The sequence below is a fragment of the Salvelinus namaycush genome, chromosome 8, assembly GCF_016432855.1.
Source record: "Salvelinus namaycush isolate Seneca chromosome 8, SaNama_1.0, whole genome shotgun sequence".
In the NCBI taxonomy this organism is placed as follows: domain Eukaryota; kingdom Metazoa; phylum Chordata; class Actinopteri; order Salmoniformes; family Salmonidae; genus Salvelinus; species Salvelinus namaycush.
In genome coordinates this window covers 24,559,077-24,582,127 of record NC_052314.1, presented here as the reverse complement: position 1 = coordinate 24,582,127, position 23,051 = coordinate 24,559,077, and the positions used below count along the sequence as shown (strand labels likewise).

The 23,051-nt window shown below is 41.8% G+C and overlaps 1 protein-coding gene across 2 annotated transcripts in view; it reads left to right on the top strand.

Moving 5' to 3' along the window:
• The first annotated feature begins 19,989 nt into the window (after positions 1-19,989).
• The window catches only part of LOC120052532 (F-box-like/WD repeat-containing protein TBL1XR1), a 42,325-nt gene continuing 39,263 nt past the window's right edge, over positions 19,990-23,051 (top strand). The window contains exon 1 of one of the 2 annotated variants that reach the window (XM_038999502.1): positions 19,990-20,241. The gene's annotated coding sequence lies outside the window, so the exon portion shown is untranslated. Of the gene's footprint in view, positions 20,242-20,467; positions 20,515-23,051 lie in introns of those variants that run through there. The other variant, XM_038999503.1, reaches the window with a different exon arrangement.

Below are 23,051 nucleotides of genomic sequence, written 5' to 3'. Positions count from 1 at the left end.
AATTGAACTAGATCTATTTGAGACGGCCATTTAGTATTCTCAACCTTTTTCAAATCAGTTCTCTGCAGACACTAATGTTTAATTTTAAAAGCCTGACAAAGCTGATGTCATTTGGGAATATGCGCTTAATGATTGTCCCTGTTAAACCTACACTATTTTCTCTCTCTCTCTCTCTCTCTCTCTCTCTCTCTCTCTCTCTCTCTCTCTCTCTCTCTCTCTCTCTCTCTCTCTCTCTCTCTCTCTATCTCTTCCTGCTTCTAAGCTCTTTGTCTCAGGCAGACGCATACAGCTACTCAGCTATTCCGCTATTCCTCTTACTCCCCATTACTTTAGCGGTTTATGATGTCAAACATGTCAAACAGTATTAAGGGGGAGCTGGCCTCAGGAATTGCAAAGGTCTATGGTCCATTTCATTAGCAATAAACCATCATCATCACCATGACCTCAAGTTCTCTTAGAAGAAGGCAGACAGAAAGAACAAAAGCAGTTTAGTATAATGCCAGGATTATCTATTTTCTGACGTAAAAAACAAATGTCACAATAGAAACTGATCCAGAAATTATCCCACAGGACCCTGTACAAGGCAGAGAGGCAGGTGACTGTTATGTGAGTGGCAGAATCAGATATATGGAAATTGTTATAAGCCTTTTGGAATTAACCAGCCAATGTGAATTTATTTGCTTTCCTACAGAGCCACAAACAGGATGCAAACTGGTTTGAGCAGGTGTAAGTCACCATGGCCCTGACATGGTGACAGGAGGTAGGGTCAGCTAAGGCGAATGTGCTGTGTAGTCTTGCCAGTGGCTGCTATTATACTGTATCAGGGCCCTCATTTGACGAGGGTCTTACAAAAGTGTGTTGACCACACATTATATAAAACGTATAATACTGTAATATAAGACTAGCCATTTACAGTGATATTATCGGCACAACAATGTAGAGCCATAGTGCCATTCACCAAGCAGGAAGAGACATGACTGTAACATTGATTTGACTGATATAACCACTGTGCCGTCTGCGCAAAAATGAAACTTAAAGTGAGTTGGTGTAACAATGTGTAAGATACAGTGTCTAAAAACCATAATAAATCATTTTTCATTTCGGATAACAGCAAGAACAAAACACATTACTCCACATATTGTGATTGTAGTAAATATTGTTCCTCTCTCTCTCTCTCTCTCTCTCTCTCTCTCTCTCTCTCTCTCTCTCTCTCTCTCTCTCTCTCTCTCTCTCTCCCTCTCCCTCTCTCCCTCTCTCCCTCTCTCTCTCTCTCTCTCTCTCTCTCTCTGCCCATACTGCAGTAATTTAATACAGTGTTGTAAACCAATTTCTGGCACTCTCACTGTACTGTACAGTGTGACTGTGAGAAAGCTTTGAAACTGGATGAGGGAGTGAGGCAATAAGGACCCATTCTGTGAGGTACACCACAGGAGACAAACTCTGCAATATGCAGTGGGATTATGAAACCTTTGTCAAGACAGACTTGCTGACTTAGAGGACTGAACGATGACAATAAACTCACAGATGACCTATTCTCTTTGATTCTGTGTCTTTACCTAGATCTACATGGACGCTACTACGCCGATTTACATCCTGTGGTAAACTCAAGGGAAGATTGATGTGATTGTGATGTCCTTGTTTCCAAACAGACAGAATCCCATCCAAGACTCATCTTGTCAGGAGTCATGTACAGTATATCAATATTCAAGACAGAACTGGAAGACAATTTAAGGATACGGATAAGAGCATACTTTAGAAAGATATTATTATTGAGAATAATAATAGGTAAGGGTGTTAGTAGCAGGGTGTCTTGTGTATAACTGGCAGTAGAATCAACCCAAACCTAAACAAATGTCAATACTATAAAAAGGGTGCTGTAGTGTTCTGTCAAATGTGTATGGATTATCAGTCCCACATTAAACAAACCACACATTTCTGAAGGCTTTATCTCTTAGATTGGCTCGAGTGCTCTCTGGGAAAATGTGGCCTGAAGAAATATGTTTTCTTGTTACATTTTGCGTCAGTGTCACGCCCTGACTTTAGTTATATTTGTTTTCTGTTTTGTGTCTGCACCAGACAGGACTGTTTCGTTTTGTTCACTCTCTTTGTTGTTTTTTGTTGTTTCAGTGTTCAGTTTATTTATTCAATTAAAATGAACACTTACCACGCTGCGTTTTGGTCTCCTCCCTTAGACGATCGTGACAGAACTACCCACCACCAAAGGACCAAGCAGCGTGGTGTAATGGACTCCTGGACATGGGAGGAAATCCTGGACGGCAAGGGACCCTGGGCACAGACGGGAGAGTACCGCCGTCCAAAAGAGGAGCTGGAGGCAGTTGGGGGGGGCACACGGGGAGATTGGCGGAGTCAGGTCATAGACCTGAGCCAACTCCTCATGTTTGCCGTGGGGAGAGATTGACCGGGCAGGCACCGTGTTATGCGGTGACACGCAAGGTGTCCCCAGTGCGCACTCATAGCCCGGTGCTCTACATCGCAGCTCCTCGCATCGGCCGGGCTAGAGTGGGCATCGAGCCAGGAGGGATGGTGCCGGCTCAGCGCATCTGGCCTCCAGTGTGTCTCCTCGGCCCGGGTTATCCTGCACCAGCCCTACGCACGGTGTCCCCGGTTCGCCAGCACAGCCCAGTGCGGCCTGTTCCAGCTCCCCGCACTTGCCGGGCTACAGGGGGTATCCAGCCAGGACGAGTTGTGCTAGCTCTGTGCTGGAGACCGCCGGTGCGCCTCCACGGCCCAGTGTATCCGGTGCCTCGGCCAAGGAAGAGGCCTCCTGCATGTCTCCCCAGCCTGGTGAGTCTTGACCCTCCTGCATGTCTCCCCAGCCTGGTGAGTCCTGTGTCTTCTCCCAGAGCCAGGCCTTCTGTGTGTCTCTCTACTCCAGTGATGATCCATGGCACGAAGCCTCCAGTGATGATCCATGGCAAGAAGCCTCCAGTGATGATCCATGGCACGAAGCCTCCAGTGATGATCCATGGCAAGAAGCCTCCAGTGATGATCCATGGCACGAAGCCTCCAGTGATGATCCATGGCAAGAAGCCTCCAGTGATGATCCATGGCACAAAGCCTCCAGTGATGATCCATGGCAAGAAGCCTCCAGTGATGATCCATGGCAAGAAGCCTCCAGTGATGATCCATGGCACGAAGCCTCCAGTGATGATCCATGGCAAGAAGCCTCCAGTGATGATCCATGGCACGAAGCCTCCAGTGATGATCCATGGCAAGAAGCCTCCAGTGATGATCCATGGCACAAAGCCTCCAGTGATGATCCATGGCAAGAAGCCTCCAGTGATGATCCATGGCACGAAGCCTCCAGTGATGATCCATGGCACAAAGCCTCCAGTGATGATCCATGGCAAGAAGCCTCCAGTGATGATCCATGGCACGAAGCCTCCAGTGATGATCCATGGCACGAAGCCTCCAGTGATGATCCATGGCACGAAGCCTCCAGTGAGGATCCATGGCAAGAAGCCTCCAGTGAGGAGTGATGGCACGAGGCCTCCAACGAAGGCCGTCAGTCCGGAGCCTCCAGCGACGCCCTCCAGTCCGGAGCCTCCAGCGACGCCCTTCAGTCCGGAGCCTCCAGCGACGCCCTTCAGTCCGGAGCCTCCAGCGACGCCCTTCAGTCCGGAGCCTCCAGCGACGCCCTTCAGTCCGGAGCCGCCAGAGTCTCCCTCCTGTCCGGAACTGCCAGAGTCTCCCTCCTGTCCGGAGCTGCCAGAGTCTCCCTCCTGTCCGGAGCTGCCAGAGTCGCCCTCCTGTCCGGAGCTGCCAGAGTCGCCCTCCTGTCCGGAGCTGCCAGAGTCGCCCTCCTGTCCGGAGCTGCCAGAGTCGCCCTCCTGTTCCAGAGGCGCCACCTAAGTGGGCCAAGACTAAGGTGGAGCGGGGTCCACGTCCCGCGCCAGAGCCGCCACCGCGGATAGATGCCCACCCAGACCCTCCCCTATATCTTTAAGTTTTGCGGCCGGAGTCCGCACCTTTGGGGGGGGGGGGGGGGGGTACTGTCACACCCTGACTTTAGTTATATTTGTTTTCTGTTTTGTGTCTGCACCAGACAGGACTGTTTCGTTTAGTTCACTCTCTTTGTTGTTTTTTGTTGTTTCAGTGTTCAGTTTATTTATTAAATTAAAATGAACACTTACCACGCTGCATTTTGGTCTCCTCCCTTAGACGATCGTGACAGTCAGGCCACCGGAAGCTTGGTACATCTCAATCAATTACACCCATTCCCCATAATGAACACAAATATTGAGCTGATGTAAAAAAATATATAAAAATAACATTACTGGACTTTCTCACAGAAGAGATCTCCGGTTGTGCTGTGCAATGACTAACATAAACCTTTGCATTGTGTGAATACTACACGACCCAGACACGTAACACATAATTCAATTCCATCTGGAAAAACAAAGGCAGGAGAACCAAGTTAGTGTACTCAGTGGTTGAAAATAACACAGCTTCAGGTGTTTCTCTTGCACATTTCACTTTGTGGTTTCATATACAAAATACCTGTCCACTTTACGAGGAATAGTGCAGCTTTTTCACACTGTTCAGTCCTTGGTGTTGGGAAAAGGTGGACATTGTAATAATGTGCACAGCTTCATGTGGCAATGGAGTATAATTATAATTTTCAGTGGTGGAAAAAGTACCTTGTGTACTTGTGTAAAAGTACAGATATGCTAATAGAAAATGACTCAAGTAAAAGTGAAAGTCACCCAGTAAAATACTACTTGAGTAAAAGTCTAAAAGTATTTGGTTTTAAATATACTTAAGTATCAAAAGTAAATGTAATTGATAAAATGTACTTAAGTAACAAAAGTAAAAGTAAAAGTATAAATCATTTTTAATTCCTTTTATTAAGCAAACCAGACGTCACCATTTTCTTGTTTTTAAAATTTACGGATAGCCAGGGGCACACTCCAACACATAACTTACAAATGAAGCATTAGTGTTTATTGAGTCTGCCAGATCAGAGGCAGAGGATGACCAGGGATGTTCTCTTGATAAGTGTGTGAATTGGACCATTTCCTGTCCTACTAAGCGTTTAAAATGTAACGAGTACTTTTAGGTGTCAGGAAAATGTACGGAGTAAAAAATACATAATGTTCTTTAGGAATGTAGTGAAGTAAAAACAAAAGTAGTCAAAAATAAAAATAGTAAAGTAAAGTATTTTACACCAATGATCATTTTACATTTTAGTCATTTAGCAGACTCTCTTATCCAGAGTGACTTACAGGAGCAATTAGAGTTAAGTGCTTTGCTCAAGGGCACATCGATAGATTTTTCATCTAGTTGGCTCTGGAATTCGAATCAGCAACCTTTCGGTTACTGGTTACCTTTTGGTACTGTATATCAATATTCAATACTCTCTCTCTCCCTCTCCCTCTAGCTCTGTGGAAGTGCATCGATCCAAAGAAATGGAGGGATAACGCAATTCACAGGCCCATATTGAAGCCCCTGCTGAATATTTCTCTCTCCTTTGCTTATGATTTTATGTCTGCAGCTATAGCATTTGTCTCTCTCCCTAGCTCATGAAATCGTTGTCTCTCCATAGCTCTTCAAATCCAACATTGAGTGTTGCAGTTGGGGAGAGCTGGCTTAAAACACTGTCGGCTTAGTTGTATGACAAATTGAGAAGCAGACATTCCTATGAGTATTGCCATAAGCTTTAGTCCTCTCATGAAACACGACACATAGTCTATTTTTAGCTCATTGTGTCTTACCTTGGATGCAGCCATACTAATACCACATCCATAATTGATGCAATGGTGGAATAAAAGACAATGCCATGTCATAAATTACCTAATGTACCTTTGTTTAAAATAAGCATGCACTATTATACAGAGCAGAGGTATTCCCTCCCATACCCAATAATACCATATATGTTGTTAAAAATGTGCCCTTACCATTGTTTCCCCAGTCAGCCTTCAACATTTTTTATTTCATGTTTGCTGCATGAATTGTTTGTCTGTGTCTACTGCTCTGTTGCCTTGTGCCTGTGTTGCAGCCTGGAAGAGACTGTTGACATGTGAGATACTGTCACTTCCTGTTTGATGCTCCAGTCTTACACCTCTGCAAGGGATTTTTCTATCGTAACACTTTCATCTCTACCGCACCATGAAGATAAGCAACGCCCAGTTTCTTTTCAGACCAGCATATCAACAGAAGGCAATCCTCTGAGGGAGCTTGCTGTGGCAGGCACTTTGCTTAGATCAGGAGGAGGGAGGGGACTGGGGGGGACTATGTTGACATGTTGGTGGAATATTTATCCACCTTGAATACAGAGTGAAAAGCCAAGGTGTCCTGTTTCTGCCAACAGAGGATCCAAGATGGTGTCGTGTCTTTGGCATCATTAAATTGAAGACTGTTATTTTATCAATCAATTCTCTGTAAATATTATTATTACGTGATTAAACTAATCATGTAAATGTAATTAACTAGGAAGTTGGGGCACCAAGGAAAATCTTCAGATTACAAAGTTATAATTTTCCTAATATAACTCTTCAGATATTTTAATATCTGATCAATTCGTCTTTGTCACGATCGTCGTCTGGAGAAGGAGAGGAGGACCAAGGTGCAGCGTGGTAAGTGTTCATTATTTTAATTAAAATATGAAACACTTGACAAAACAACAAAAACGATAAACGAACAGTCCTGTAAGGTGAACCCACAAAACAGAAAACAACCACCCACAAACACAGGTGGGAACAGGCATAACATAGCATTACATCATTTCACAAATAGTTTCATCTTTACTCATTCATTTTATACAATAATTAGACGCAAACCTCATAATGGAGGCACCTGTATAAACAGAGTTATGGTAGTGTGGCTGTATTGTTTTTCATGAGGTCACAAACATGAAACAAAACGGACCGGGTCGTAGCTGGATTCTCCAACGACCGTTTACACATTCTCCAAAACATGGATATTGTTCAGTTCTCAAGTTCTGTGATGTAGAAGAAGTTCCTTTGTTCTACTGTGAAACTCTCTCTCTCTAAACTGCATGGCCAGGAGGAGAGTGTCTCCTCCAGGAATTTACGACCTGAGATAACAGAACTTGGGTGTAGGAGAGAGAGCGAGAGGGATGCCACGATCTATACCCAGAAAGGGCCATGTCATGACAATGGTGATCATTGCAGTGGGTGATGTGTCACAGTGGGACACGTGCAGTGGAAGAGACATGTAAATGCCACAGCCCAAATGATGGTGTCTGCCTCCTCAACACAGACCATCCTGCCAGTTTTATCTCTGCTTGATATAAAGCAGAAAGTCCATGCTTCTTTGTTTCAACATACAGTAATGCTTACTAATGAAAGAACATCAGTAAATAAAGAATTTAAGAGTCGGATGTTGCCTTCCTTGAAGATGTTTATGAAGTGTTGCTCTCTGACAAATGTTCCAAGTGGTTTAGAGCTACAGTTCTTCCTCAGCCTGTATGCATGTTTATCTTCTGGAATTGTTTTCAGCTATCCCTTATGCTCTGAGACAGTGTTATTGATGGGAATCCCAGTCCTTAGACCACAAATGCATGTTTATGTAACGATGTGTGCTGAGAGTCGGGAAGCAAGTGCAGGGAGGGAGTGTTTTAATAAATAAATGAAACCAACACGTGACACAAACAACACACAGACATGACCTAGGAACAGAAACAATAACGCCTAGGGAAGGATCCAAAGGGAGTGACATATATAGGGAAGGTAATCAGGTAGGTGATGGAGTCCAGGTGAGTCTGATGATGCGCAGGTGCGCGTAACGATGGTGACAGATGTGCGCCATAACGAGCAGCCTGGTGACCCTAGAGGCCGGAGAGGGAGCACACGTGACAGTTTAAAGGTCCAATACAGCTGTTTTTATCTCAATATAAAAGAATTTCTGGGTAACAATGAATTACCTTACTGTGATTGTTTTAAATTAAAATGCTCAACAAGAAAAATATATAGCTTCTTAGCAAAAAGCAATTTCTCAAGCAAAAATGTTGCTAGGGCTGTTTCAGAGTGGGGAGTGGAAAATGGAAAACGATCTGTTATTGGCAGAAAAGTTTGGAACTCTCTTTCTTTTTGATCCATTAATTTACCACCTGGTGATGCCAAAACTCCAACACACCAAAACAGACAGAAATTTCAGGCACTCCATTCAAACAGCTCTTAAATTAAAAGGGCATTATCATAATTTTCACAATTTCTCAGTATTATTCCAACCTCATAGTGTGGAAATAATTTCTATATAACACTGGAAAATCACTTTGACTGAACTGGGCCTTTCATAAGTCATTTGTGAGTAATAAGTATTTTTCTCTCTTCCACCCTCTCTCTCTAGCCCTTCTCCTCTAGTTGCCATGTTTCTTAGTCACAGTCACATGACAGTCATCTCTTTATTCTAGGAATAAAAACATCCACATCACAATATTAAATTGGGACGCCAAATGGGAGCTTAAATGCTTTCAGCAATGTTAAACTAGGCCAATGCAAATATACCATCTGGGTAGACTTAGTTTGATAAACTGAGCCACCGCTGATTGCACTCAAGGACTGATGTCTAGAACAATCTTCATGTAACTGAGCTATCATCGGTCTCACAGGGTATTTGCTGTAACGTGTTGATGCTAAAGTGTGTTGACCGGATCCTTTTAGTTGGTGTTTTTCTCAGTCGCCAAAGTTTTTGCTCTACAGTGTGAATATAATTTCTACTCTCTCTGCTTAATTTTTCTCTTAAACACATAGTAGCTTCTATTTATCAAAGGGTGTTTCTCCTGCCACCACACTAAAGAATTCAAACAGCAATTTGTCTCGATTGGCCAACCATGAAATGACCTTAATATTGCTCACTCAGCACGCTCAACACCATATAAATGGCTGTCAAATAAAGAACTCAGGGTTGAATTTGTAATTTTCTAAATTCTGTGTTTGTGTTACGTGTGTGTTTCTATGAGTTTGGCAGTGTTTTTTTCTGTAGGGTTTATTACTCTGCTGCTGTGTATTAGATAATCGTGTTTATCCCACTTGTGTATTGTTTGAGTGTTTACTTGTGTTTGTGTGTAAGTTTTTCTCCAGTCTAGAGGCTGGTTCACCTCATTACTCACTTGTCTGGCAGAATGTTGAGCCAACCACTCTCTTCCTCTGAATTCTCATTATCTATCCCCAGCCAACCACACACTCTTTCAGTCATCATTATCCAATCCCAATCCAGAGCCACGGCGGGGAAATGACCCTCTGACCTACATGGGACTGATGTTATGCATGGAAAAACGAAGGTGATGTGAGAAATCCCTGACCTGTACCATCCCAGTCAATACTCTCACACTCAGATACATACATACACACACACACACACACACACACACACACACACACACACACACACACACACACACACACACACACACACACACACACACACACACATACATACATACATACATGCATATCAGGGTTTCCGTTAGGAAATTTAGGAAATTTGGCGCTGGACATTTGACCTGCAGCATTTTAATTCACTGGACATTTCAGAAATTTACCGGACCCATATGCATTGGGTGCATGACCTGATTAGGGCGTCCACCGATTGTGCTGAGAATGACAGAAATCACTTTTAGATTATGGCAATTCATCTTAACAGAACATGCAAGTCCTGGATGCAATGACTTGCGTCCTTCTTAACAAATTCTGATGCGCACTTTGAAGATGTTAGAATAACTGTCCACATTTACTTTTCTTCAGCCAACAAGATGAGTAATGAACAGCAAAATCACTAGCTTATGTCAATCTACTATCCCCCAGAGTAGAAAAGTTGACCTATTCTATTGGTCAGCTTGTCAAGAAAGAAATAGCTTATTCCAAACAGGCTCTGGGACAGTTGTGGCATCGTAGATGCCAAATTCATACAAACACTACGCTACATTAAAAAAAATAAAGCAATGAGGCTGATGCAATAGATCAAAACGTTTAGCTCAATATATTGATCAATTACTATTTCCTCACATTATAATTGCAGCAATGAGCACAAGTCAGTAGGCTACATGTAATTAGCGGGAAAACACTATTGTCAAAAGCGCACCACACATTCAAGCGGTTTCATGTGACAGAGATGAAAATATCTGTTAGAAATTTTAAGAGAGGAAACATATAAAGATGCAACAACTAGCATGGGTTGCTAATATGCCTATGATTGTGCCTTTGGCTACTTTACAATGATATTAAGTTGATTTGAAAACAAATAGAACATGAGAGAATTAGGCTCCTGGTTTCAATGGCGTTGCCTATGCAATTGAATTGCAAACGGGAATGGTGCTTCAATGAGAAATAAAAATAGTTTCTTTTGTACTTAATTGTGACCGTCAAAACTGTTTTCAACACGCGATTGCATTTAAAATTGTTGCACAATGATTGGGCTTATAAAAGCCCGTTTCACTCAAGCAGCAACGAAAGAGCTGTTCAAAGAGCTGATTTTCCGCTCAAAGGCTTTGTATCTGTATGCTGTGGCGTGTGATAAATAAGATACATAACGAATATACACGTGCCAATTTAATTCCAATAAATTATGGGAAATTAACCTACAGACCGATAAGCATGACCGGTCAAATACATTTAAATCAACTGGTACTTCCATCAATGAATAGGCTAAAAATCATTATTTCGCAATGGAATGTATTTTCTTCTCCCGGACAATTGGCAATTTTTTTTATCGGCTTTAAAAAAAAAATATCGGCCAAAAGACAGCTATTACCGGCTTATGGAAACCCTTATACTGAATGTCCTTGATGCTTGTTTTGTTGTTTATCTTCCCCTTGTCTTATTACAAGACACCCCCTTAAATTACTTACTTGGCACACAATGACACTTCCTGTTTATGCATTATAGTAGTGAAGCGTTTCCCAAAGGGGTGCACATTTTGGTTTTTGCCCTAACACTACACAGCTGATTCAAATTATCAAAGCTCAATGATGAGTTGATTATTTGAATCAGCTGTGTAGTGCTAGGGCAAAAAACTAAACGTGCACCCCTTGGAGTCCCGAGGACCGAGTTTGGGAAACCCTTTAGTAATGTCAGTTTTAGACACAGCCTGAGATGGTCATGATACAGGCTCTGATGCATAATCTGGGGTAACATATTTATATATGGTTCATTCTAATAGTGGCACTGATTAGGCTACTGTCACAAAACTAAATTCTTTGCCTTCACAGCAACAAACTATACACGGAATGCTTATTATTTGATTGTCATATATGGCATGATTTACTGTACCTACCCGAAGACTGCATCTTACGTCTTTGTCAAGGCAATTATGATGTTACTGAAGCCGGTGGTACTAAAGTGTAAACATAGGCACTACATTGATCCCAGGAGAAGTAGCATTTCTATACACACTCACATGTGTATTGTTTTCCTGGAATCAGCCTTCCATGAGTGTAACGGATGTGAAATGGCTAGCTAGTTAGCGGGTACGCGCTAGTAGCGTTTCAATCAGTTACGTCACTTGCTCTGAAACCTAGATGTAGGGTTTCCCCTTGCTCTGCAAGGGCCGCGGCCTTTGTGGAGCGATGGGTAGCGATGCTTCGTGGGCGCCCGTTGTTGATGTGTGCAGAAGGTCCCTGGTTCGCGCCCGTGTCGGGGCGAGGGGACGGTTTAAAGTTATACTGTTACATTGATGCTGTTGACCCGGATCACTGGTTGCTGTGGAAAAGGAGGAGGTTGAAAGGGGGGTGAGTGTAACGGATGTGAAATGGCTAGCTAGTTAGCGGATACGCGCTAGTAGCGTTTCAATCAGTTACGTCACTTGCTCTGAAACCTAGATGTAGGGTTTCCCCTTGCTCTGCAAGGGCCGCGGCTTTTGTGGAGCGATGGGTAACGACGCTTCGTGGGTGTCAGTTGTTGATGTGTGCAGAGGGTCCCTGGTTCGCGCCCGAGGTCGGGGCGAGGGGACGTACTAAAGTTATACTGTTACATGAGCACGATCTTAGTGTTTTGCTTTTTACTGTATGAATCAAGATGTATTCAGTAGGATAATTTTCCACCATACAGTTCCCCTCGTTACAAGGGACAATGCCCTCATGTGTAAGAACCGATGCTGGAGTCGAGAAGCAGGTACGGGGAGTCAAACATTTAATGAGGAACAGACAAGGAACAAGACAGAAACAGCGTCAGCACACGGGAACAAAACAACATACAAACGTTAATGCGGAAGCGGGGAACAGAGCTGAGGGACAGACAGATATAGGGAAGGAAATAACAGGTGATTGAGTCCAGGTGAGTATAAATTATCACTGATGCGCATGACGAGGGAAGCAGGTGTGCGTAATGATGGTGGCAGGAGTGCGTAATGCTAGGGAGCCTGACATCCTCGAGCGCCAGGGGGGAAGAGCGGGAGCAGGCGGGACATGATGTTTGGTCAAGAAAATTGAAATTTATTGTTAAGAACAAAATAATAGCCATCTGAAATTAATCTGCTCACTGTTGCAGATTAAAACAATAATGCTCGATGTAGGGAGCCTGGCAGTGCTGTGAAAAAGCCATGGCACACAGTTTCAGATTATATCAAGACAAGGTTATACGATAATGCTCAGGTGGAGGCAGTTTAATAATGCTGTCCAAATTTCCAGGAGCACTGTTATTTTCTAAGCAGACTACCTGATTACATTACTCCTGGACAAAAACCTGTAAAAAACCTCCCTCTTCCCAGTCATGGCCATTATCAACCTCTCACCCTTATCACACATACACACAGTTGAAGTCGGAAGTTTACATACACTTAGGTTGGAAAAACTCGTTTTTCCACCGCTCCACACATTTCTAGTTAACAAACAATAGTTTTGGCAAGTCGGTTAGGACATCTACTTTCTGCATGACACAAGTAATTTTTCCAACAATTGTTTACAGACAGATTATTTCACTTATAATTCACTGTATCACAATTCCAGTGGGTCAGAAGTTTACATACACAAAGTCGACTGTGCCTTTAAACAGCTTGGGAAATTCCAGAAAATGATGCCATGGCTTTAGAAGTTCTGATAGGCTAATTTACATCATTTGAGTCAATTAGAGGTGTACCTGTGGATGTATTTCAAGGCCTACCTTCAAATTCAGTGCCTCTTTGCTTAACATCATGGGAAAATCAAAAGAAATCAGCCAAGACCTCAGAAAAAGAATTGTAGACCTCCACAAGTCTGGTTCATCCTTGGGAGCAATTTCCAAATGCCTGAAGGCACCACGTTCATCTGTACAAACAATAGTACGCAAGTATAAACACCATGGGACCATGCAGCCGTCATACTGCTCAGGAAGGAGACACATTCTGTCTCCTAGAGATGAACGTACTTTGGTGCGAAAAGTGCAAATCAATCCCAGAACAACAGCAAAGGACCTTGTGAAGATGCTGGAGGAGACAGGTACAATAGTATCTATATCCACAATAAAACGAGTCCTATATCGACATAACCTGAAAGGCCACTCAGCAAGGAAGAAGCCACTGCTCCAAAACCATCATAAAAAGCCAGACTACGGTTTGCAACTGCATATGGGGACAAAGATTGTACTTTTAGAGAAATGTCCTCTGGTCTGATGAAACAAAAACTGTTTGGCCATAATGACCATCGTTATGTTTGGAGGAAAAAGGGGGAGGCTTGCAAGCCGAAGATCACCATCCCAACCGTGAAGCACGGGGGTGGCAGCATCATGTTGTGGGGGTGCTTTGCTGCAGGAGGGACTGGTGCACTTCACAAAATAGATAGCATGATGAGGGAGGAAAATGATGTGGAGATATTGAAGCAACATCTCAAGACATCAGTCAGGAAGTTAAAGCTTGGTCGCAAATGGGTCTTCCAAATGGACAATGACCCCAAGCATACTTCCAAAGTTGTGGCAAAATAGCTTAAAGTCAAGGTATTGGAGTGGCCATCACAAACCTGACCTCAATCCTATAGAAAATGAGTGGGCAGAACTGAAAAAGCGTGTGCGAGCAAGGAGGCATACAAACCAGACTCAGTTACACCAGCTCTGTCAGGAGGAATGGGCCAAAATTCACCCAACTTATTGTGGGAAGCTTGTGGAAGGCTACCCAAAACGTTTGACCCAAGTTAAACAATTTAATGGCCATGCTACCAAATACTAATTGAGTATATGTAAACTTCTGACCCACTGGGAATGTGATGAAAGAAATAAAAGCTGAAATTAATAATTCACTCTACTATTATTCTGACATTTCACATTCTTAAAATAAAGTGGTGATCCAAACTGGCCTAAGGCAGGGAATTTTTACTACGATTAAATGTCAGGAATTGTGAAAAACGGAGTTTAAATATATTTGGCTAAGGTTTATGTAAACTTCCGACTTCAACTGTATTTATGCACAATACTTGCCAAAGAGCATTTATAAAGAGAGATCAAAGAGATGTGGAAGACCACAGTATCTCCAATTTAATGGTGCCATTTTGAGAGAATAATAATCCCTCTACTGCCTCCAATAGACAGGGATTAAGCATACCCTTAAACAGGTGTTCTGGAGAGTCTTTGCTGGGGCCACTTTATATAGCTTTTCCCAGCTCCACTAGAGTCGAAGGGATGAAATTCCTCCGTGTGCAGTTGGATAAAAAAACAACCAATGGGGAGGGATGGAATGCAGAGCCCCACTGTGGCTAATTGATTTGAATTCTGTTGACCATGTGTCTCCTCTACCTTGTACTGCATTGGGGGTTTAACATGGATCACATTCTATGAGAGTGGATGGCTCTCAGCCTTGTTAAGTGACAGTGGATTGAAATAATTAAAATAGAGCATCTTCAAACTAAAATGTAGCGGTGTTTCTGTGTGGCATAGTCACCTTTTTGCAGTGCTTGACTTGGACTGAAATAGGTACCGGTACTCATTTTGGGTGCCGGTACTGTTTATATTGGAGCAGGAGCTCCATAATAGTTTTATGCTAATTATTCTATAAGAGAAACAGGAGCTCAAGCAGTAGAACATTTTAGTGCCGGTACTCAGCTCCAGTGAGCTCCTGCTCAAGTCAAGAACATCCTTTTTGTATGATAAACTGTTCTGCCTCGAGGACTGGCGCTATTCACTATGTCCAATTATGTTCCAAGCATATTCTTATTTTTCTAGATATCAGTATTGATTGCCAAGGCTTGCTTTCATGTGTGAAACACTCTTGCCCCAGAAATAGCATCCATCCTAGAGACACTCTCTGTACGCTACTATGTAATATTTCCACATATAGTTAGCTCAATGTCACAGAAGGCTGAGGCCCAATGGAACATTACCCTACCCCCAACAGTGCCTTTCTGATCTAGTTACACCATTTTCCATAACATCCTCTTATTTGGCATGAATCTCAAACCTTAATGCTCCTATCTTAGGATATTGTGGGTAGAATGAAAGTAGCAGTGTAATGTACAAACCAATGATGATGTCAGCTTGTTATTGACTCTCCAAGTCTGAATGACTGAGCAAAGGATAGGGGGTGGAGTGGAATCTATCTATTGCAGTCAGTGACCAGCCAGGCAAAAGTGGGTTTACAAGCGAATGTGGGGGATGGGTGGGATCCTGCAGTCTCCTTTCCGCAGACATAATCTCCCAGTAACTGCACAGCTTTTCAATAGTTTACAATAATCTCTTCCCTGTATTCTGATGAGAACTAAATGAGAATAGCTAGGAGCAGAGGCTGCCATTATGGACAAAGTGGAACATCATGACAAAGATAATTGAGAGTAATGCTGAAATGGATACCACAATACAACCTCTGGTAGAACAGAGGGTAGAATTCACAAAAATGGTTCTGAATGCAAAGGTGCAGATGTATTAAAATGGGGAAAATACTCAATTACACATTATGTAACATGTTCTAAAATAAATGCCTCTCCATTGCTGCCAAAACCACAGTCCTGACTCCTGAGACAGACTGCATGGGGGAGTAAGAGCGAGGGGGGAGTAAGAGCGAGGGAGGAGTTGGACGATCACACACACTTCTCTCTCCCACCACCCCTCAGCACACAGGAAAAAATATTCTGTGTACAATATTTGATTTACATTGTTGTGGTGTCTTTATAAATACCTTATCTGATTTGGGATTGTATTCATAGTCTAAATGAGATGTACATATACACAATGTTTAAATATTGGGATATTTCTAACTCCCTTACACTGATGGTGAGTTGTATGTTAAAACTGTATTTAATAACCTGCAAACAAATAAAACTGGTTTATCTTTAAAAAGACAACCCATGTGTTCATGTATAATGAACATAAATGACTATAGATACATATGGATCTCACAGGACGGTTTACATGCAAATTGTATAAATGATTACCAACTTGTAATATTTTGGTTTCAAATAAAGGGCAGCTTCTCCCTTCTACACTAACATTTTGTTTATTGTGTCTTCTCTCTGGAGGACAGTTAATTGTTTGAGTTAGATTTCTCATTTGTAAATGTTAATGAGCAGAGGTTTGGATCGATTCAGAACCAGAACGACCCAGGCTCCACACATATTGACTGGAAGCAAAGTATACCATCTCAAGCAGTACTTGGTTGTGCTCCTGAATAATTTATTCATTTACCTACAGCAGGAGTTTCAATCTTTAATGATTTAGCTTACACTCAAATTATACCATATTGCAGTATCTGCATTACTGAGCCTTTATAAAGAAATATTACAAAAAATAATTATTTGCTAGAACCCGGTAATGCTCACATCCCTATTTCTGATGCAGAAAATGAAATGTACTTGTCCTATAAAGATAATTTCCTTCCGCTATGTACAGACAGATTTAGACACCACGGACATTTCAAATTCAAATTCTGTACCATCACACAGAATTGATAGGCAGAGATAACCTAATTTGAAAAGGAAGCAATGTCTCCCTGGCAGTGGGGGAGGAGGCTTGAGGTTGCGATGTCATCAATGGCTGGCATTGTCAGGGTTTAACGGCAATGGGTATCTCTACTAGCTATGCTGTTCAGATGGCCAGTGTCATGCAACGGTGTGGAGACCTCCTAGGGGCTACATCTATTGAGCTGGTCACTGAAACCTCATTAGTAGAAAGAGGAAAGTGGAAGTCTTTCTCTCTCTCCCTCTCACTGACACTATACGTTGGTCTCACTCTCTCTCACACACACACACACACACACACACACACACACACACACACACACACACACACACACACACACACACACACACACACACACACACACACACACACACATGCAAATCCGTTCATGCAACACACAGATCACAACAACGGCTGCTACCAGACTCTTAGTATGATTGCTAAATACTGCACAATTTAAACACTTGCCCATCAATCCCCCCTTCCCCAAGCAGGTGTAAGTATTGGACTATAAATTGTGTCTTTGTTTATTATACTTTATGCAACATAACAGGTACTATCATACAGTATTTCACACATCACGATATGGTCATGGATTCCTGAAGACTATTGCATTTAAGTCATTGGGGGATTGCTATAGTCTTCTCCTGAGATCGCAGCGAGGTCGCAGCGAGGGGTAAGATACCTGAAAATAACAGCCTTCCTCCTGCCCCTCCTCCCCCCTCCACTGTTCACTTGTCTTTCCCTGGTGTGTTCGGTAATGGCCATTACACTGGCAGCCCTCTGCCCAGAGGAGCTTTAGACTCTACTCTGCCTCTCATCACTCCCCCGCCTTGTTTCCAGAGACTCTCTTATCCTGTCTCTACTCTCTACCCTCAGTTATCCTCTCCTCACTGGCCTATTCACCCAATAATAAAATGTGTCTTTGTAATTCCAACCTACAAAGCAAAAAATACATTTGAATATCCCCCTTACCTAAACCTGTAGGGTTTCATGTGTGACATGAAAGCTTTATTTATTTTATTTTTTTATTTTTATTTCACCTTTATTTAACCAGGTAGGCTAGTTGAGAACAAGTTCTCATTTTCAACTGTGACCTGGCCAAGATAAAGCAAAGCAGTGTGACACAAACAACACAGAGTTACACATGGGATAAACAAACATACAGTCAATAACACAATAGAAAAATCTATATACAGTGTGTGCAAATGTAGTAAGATTAGGGAGGTAAGGCAATAAATAAGCCATAGTGGCGAAATAATTACAATTTAGCTTAATTGGGCTAATCATTTAAAGATGTTGATTTTCCTCATGCTTAGTATTAGGCCTACTCTCTTACCTTGCAGTATTATAATACAAAACAAAAGCATTGGTGGCAGGGATATGAAGTATTGTAATATTATTCATTTTTTCAACCAATGAGAGTTATGTGAGCCGATTGTGAAACAGGAAGACCCTGTTGTTTGTACAGGTTTAACAGAGTATCCTTTTATTTTTTATAAAGTATCCTTCTTTTTTTTTCTTTTTTTTTTTACAAGTATCCTTTCCCTATCCCGACCTGGGCTCAAACTAGGGATGGGATCCTGGGCTCAAGCTAGGGATGGAATCTATTCGGTCAGGCTACTGCTGGGGTTGAGTGTAGCCAATGTGGAATCGTTAGCTAGTTAGCTGTGTGTGCACTAGTAGTGGGGATCGTGCAAGTGACATCACCTGCCCTGAAACCTAAAGTTCTGGGCAAATTGAACAGTGTCATGGTGTTGCCTCTCATTTGTTAGAGAAACAATTGATGTTTTTATTGGTCTGCCATTTTTCCTTAACCTGTCATGTTTTAGTTGGTGACAGCATTCGCTGCTTCCGGCTTTACAGTACAAACAACAGTAAACTCTGCAACACCATGTAGTCCTGTAGCAAGTATGGACCCACCAATGTCACAATCTAACAGAAATCCTGTTCTCACAGCATTACTATGACCAATGGTTAGGACTATTGATTGTTATTTATACGTTATTACAACCAGATTAATTAGACAAGGACAGGCTTCATTATTCTCAACATTGGATATTTCATTCCTATTGTGTTTTCTCTGTGGGGCTAGGGCTGGAACATCTTGTTTGTAACAGGTCAAACTCATAAAAAACAAACATTTAGATAGATGGGAATATGATAGACAGCCATCTAGCTGCCTAGAATAGATGGTTAACGTGATAGCTAGCTAACTAAACAACATACCAGTGTGCTACATCATCCTGGCAGTCACATGCCACCTCATTTTACTGCAGTTTAGGCCTATCCATGCAGGCAATGCCTTCCGCTGGGCTGCTTCTTTGGGAAATCTGTCAACTTTAATTTCCAAAAATAGGTTTGTTCCCAGTCGTAGGAACCATGCCACCAGTGAACAAGACGATCCACATGTTTATTTTGACATGTGAAAACAACTAGACTTAGTAGCTAGCTTAACTAGCTCGCTGTTTAGCCTGACAAAACAGTTGGGTTCTGTTCAGTACAACAGAACGGTGTAACGTTGAATTCAACGAAAACGGTACAGTGCTGAATGACCAGTTGAAAAACATTGTGATTATGGTGGCCCAGGTGGGAGATTGCCATATGGTGTGCTGCACAAGTTTTGCGATTTCAAATGTCACACCCATATTGGTCAGGCCACACCTCTCCACACCCACCAAACGGGAGAAAAAGTACCCCAAAGGCTGTTGAAGAACAGCGCACACTGTTTTGGTACGTCACGCAACGTACCAAACGTTGAATCAAACTGAACTCACCCCAGAAGTTTGAACATTCCATATGTGCAACATCACCCACTTCAGGCTAGTATTATTATGTGATAAGTTATGATTTAGATATTTGCATCTTTTTTATTTAGATTTCTGCATCTTGAGACTTCTCCAAAATAAAAATGTGTGTACTGCTCTACATGTGTATTTTATACAAATACTATTTCAACAACACTAGCTAAGTTATATAGGTACATGAAACACTATTTTATACTGCGACACCCATTTCAATATTTTTGTGTCCTTCATACAGTTTCTACATAACTGCAGAGAATTGCCTAGGCCTGCCTCATTTTTGCCTGGAGAGTCACCTCCTCAGTGTTTCTGTATCTGAAGCCGTTGGCTGGTTCTGAACGGTTTGGCTCTTTCTCCACAAGCAAGCAACCTTACAATGTACCCCAATTGCTTTTCAATCTAATTTTTTAAAGGATTTATCAAATGCTACACTTATGTAATCAAAACACATCGCTCATTTGGGATTTTAACTACCAAGCCGCAATCTCGGAGTAGATTTATAACGCTTTATTGTGACTATATTTTAGAAAATAGCGGTGGAGGAAGAGATTCCATATAAGGAGCACAGCAGAAAAGGCACCCGTTGTGTGATCTGGACAGTTTAAGTAAGTGTTTTCTTGGCTTTTCTCGTGATTATATGTAATATAAAATATACTACGAGACGTATTCATTGTACACTATTGTTTGTTGGTCGTTATCGTCAATTATTTCACTGTCACCAATGTTTATTTTGGTAATTTCAACAAGGTGGGGGATGGGCAGCGTCAGCGTGTGTGCGCGCGAAAGAATGTGTGTGTGTGTGTGTGTGTATGTATGTGTGTGTGCGCGCGTGTGGTGACTAGCAGCTTGTTTCCTGTTCCTACCTACAACTTCACAGGGTTTGTAAGATTGCTTGTTTACTAGCCAGTTTTTACATGTATGATAATCACTGCCAAGTATTTTAGATAAACCATTAGAACACTTTGACCATCTGAGCGGTTGAAAACGCAGATTTGTGGCCACAAATCTAGGTGTGATGTGCAAGGTTTGTTGTGATACATAGCTAGACACATATAAACATGCTAACGTTAACAACCATTAACTGTTGCTAACTACATAAAGGGATGTGGAAGGATGTATTTAGCCATATGTTAACTTCTATGTAATAAAGGAACAAAATCAGAGCTTATTGACAATTCAGTCATGTAACCCATGAGTGTGGGGGAGGGGAACCCAGAGTCAAAGCCAGACTACTCTAGCTCAACTTCCTTACAGTATAGCCTAGTTGAAATCCAGGAAATCATTAGTGAGGTTATGTAGTTATCTAGCCAGCTACATAGGCTACACATATGATTTTCCTGCTGTATTGCTTAACCTAAGAATTTGTCTTTAATTGACATTTTGTAGGTTAAGCCTAGCTCCTGTTTAAAAATATATTGACCTGAATAGTGCAGTCTGACCACTGCTGTATTATATTATGGGAATATTCAATAAGTGAAATGATCTATGATAATAACAATAGAACAAAGGTTATAAACCAATAATAGCCAAGTTAATTATCTGATTTACACACAATATGTATATATTCATATTTCATATAGACATGAAGTTTATTGTATTTGCTATGGAAACGTTTCGCTTAATCAATGTCTCACCCCCCTCTTATGTAGCTAGTGGTGGAGTAGCACAGTTATGTAACTGGTGCTTGACAGTAGACTGAAGGAACATGTGGGGGATGGGAAGGATGAGTGGATTTCAGTTCTACAGCAGCAGTTCTTTGTTTCATAGCTAGATTGCCAGGACAATGACAGAACAAGACATCAATATTAAATAATATGTTATTAGTTCCCATACCAACCCATATTTAATTTAAATGGCACATATTGTCAGAGATAGTCATTTACAAATTGAAATACAGTCAGAATTATGATCTTCAGGCTTGGTCTTATTGTGTGTTCATGTGCTATTGGAAACTTGGGACTACTGATGAAACTCCCTGATACGCCAAGCTCCTGGAATCATCATAACTACGCATTTACAATGTCCATAACAATTCATGTGAGCTTCCAAGTTGGACAAACCTGTGGGAAACCTGGATAGTTGTGCCCTGCGTTTTACAGTTAGGCGTGACAGTTTTCTAAGTGTCTTCTTGAACATAAGATTACACCAATAGGCTATCTGACAGTTGGTTGGCCTTATTTAGCCAAAATAATGTATTGAGCCATTGAGGGAAATCAAGTGACATGTCTGAGGGAGTGAGGCTTAGTCTAGACCTAATAGTAATAATGCTGACCTCTCCACACTAATCTGAAGGGGATTCACCTTGGAAGGAATGATGAAGCCTTGTTGGGGGTTAGGATAAATCAAAAAGGTCTAATGTGTACACACAGAGAGATGTGAAGTTAACTCTTCCCTGGCTAATATAAATCAGTGCCAGGCTCTGTGTTATGGACTTTTCCAATGCTCTACAATTTGTTTTTCCTCTGGGGAGCCCAAGGATACAAACAGCAGCCCCTCTCCTCTCCCTGTTGACACTAGTCACATGGTGTGTATTGTGACCCCAGAGTCAAGTTCAACATTCTGAATGCCCCGGAGCCTAGAGCACCCAACCACTTTTAGAGTAGTGCCTCTAAAGGCATCAGCATGCTTCAGTTCGGCTGGCGGCTTGCTAAAGTCGGCAAGACGAACCGAACGAGTGTGCTCACATACTCCCTAAAAGACATTTGCTTGAAAAATTTGGAAAAAGTGGCAATAGTGCCGTTTGTAAAAAGTTTTGAGAAGCCATAGCCAGTTTACACTTCCTCAAAATAGTCTGAATTTATCTAACATAACTCAAGAAATCTGTTATTAAGTTTATATCTAACTAAGATGTTTGGTGGAGTATTTCGCAATGAAAAATGTGCATGAAAATGAGTCGTCTCTCGTTGAATGACAACAGACTTTATTGAAGAATCCCTACTGTTGACCAATCAGGGGTGTAGACTTCGGCTCCGGACATCAGTTTGCCCGTAGAAAAATGTTTGTGTGTCCGAACAGCCGAAAAAACCCTCACTGAAGTCCAAAATGGACAAAAACTTCATAAAATTCTTGTCATAATATATGCACAAACTCTTACGAACTGTTTTGGCTGAGAAGCATGCGGATGCCTTTTATCCCAAGGCATATCTTTCCTGTGCTGTAAGTAAGACGTTTTGTGACACAGTTTACAACCTACACATGCAGAATACATTTGCTGAAATTAATCTAGGCAAATTATTTACAGGTTTTAATTAAACAATTTTGTGAAAAATATATATTTTTACATCCAGATGTTAAGTATGATTTTTACACTAAGAAACGCCCAAACTTGATTTGTTATGAATTGGCCTGGTGCCATAAGTGGTCTAGATATTTGTGAAAGTTAATTTATTCATTGGTTGTATCAGAAAATATTGGA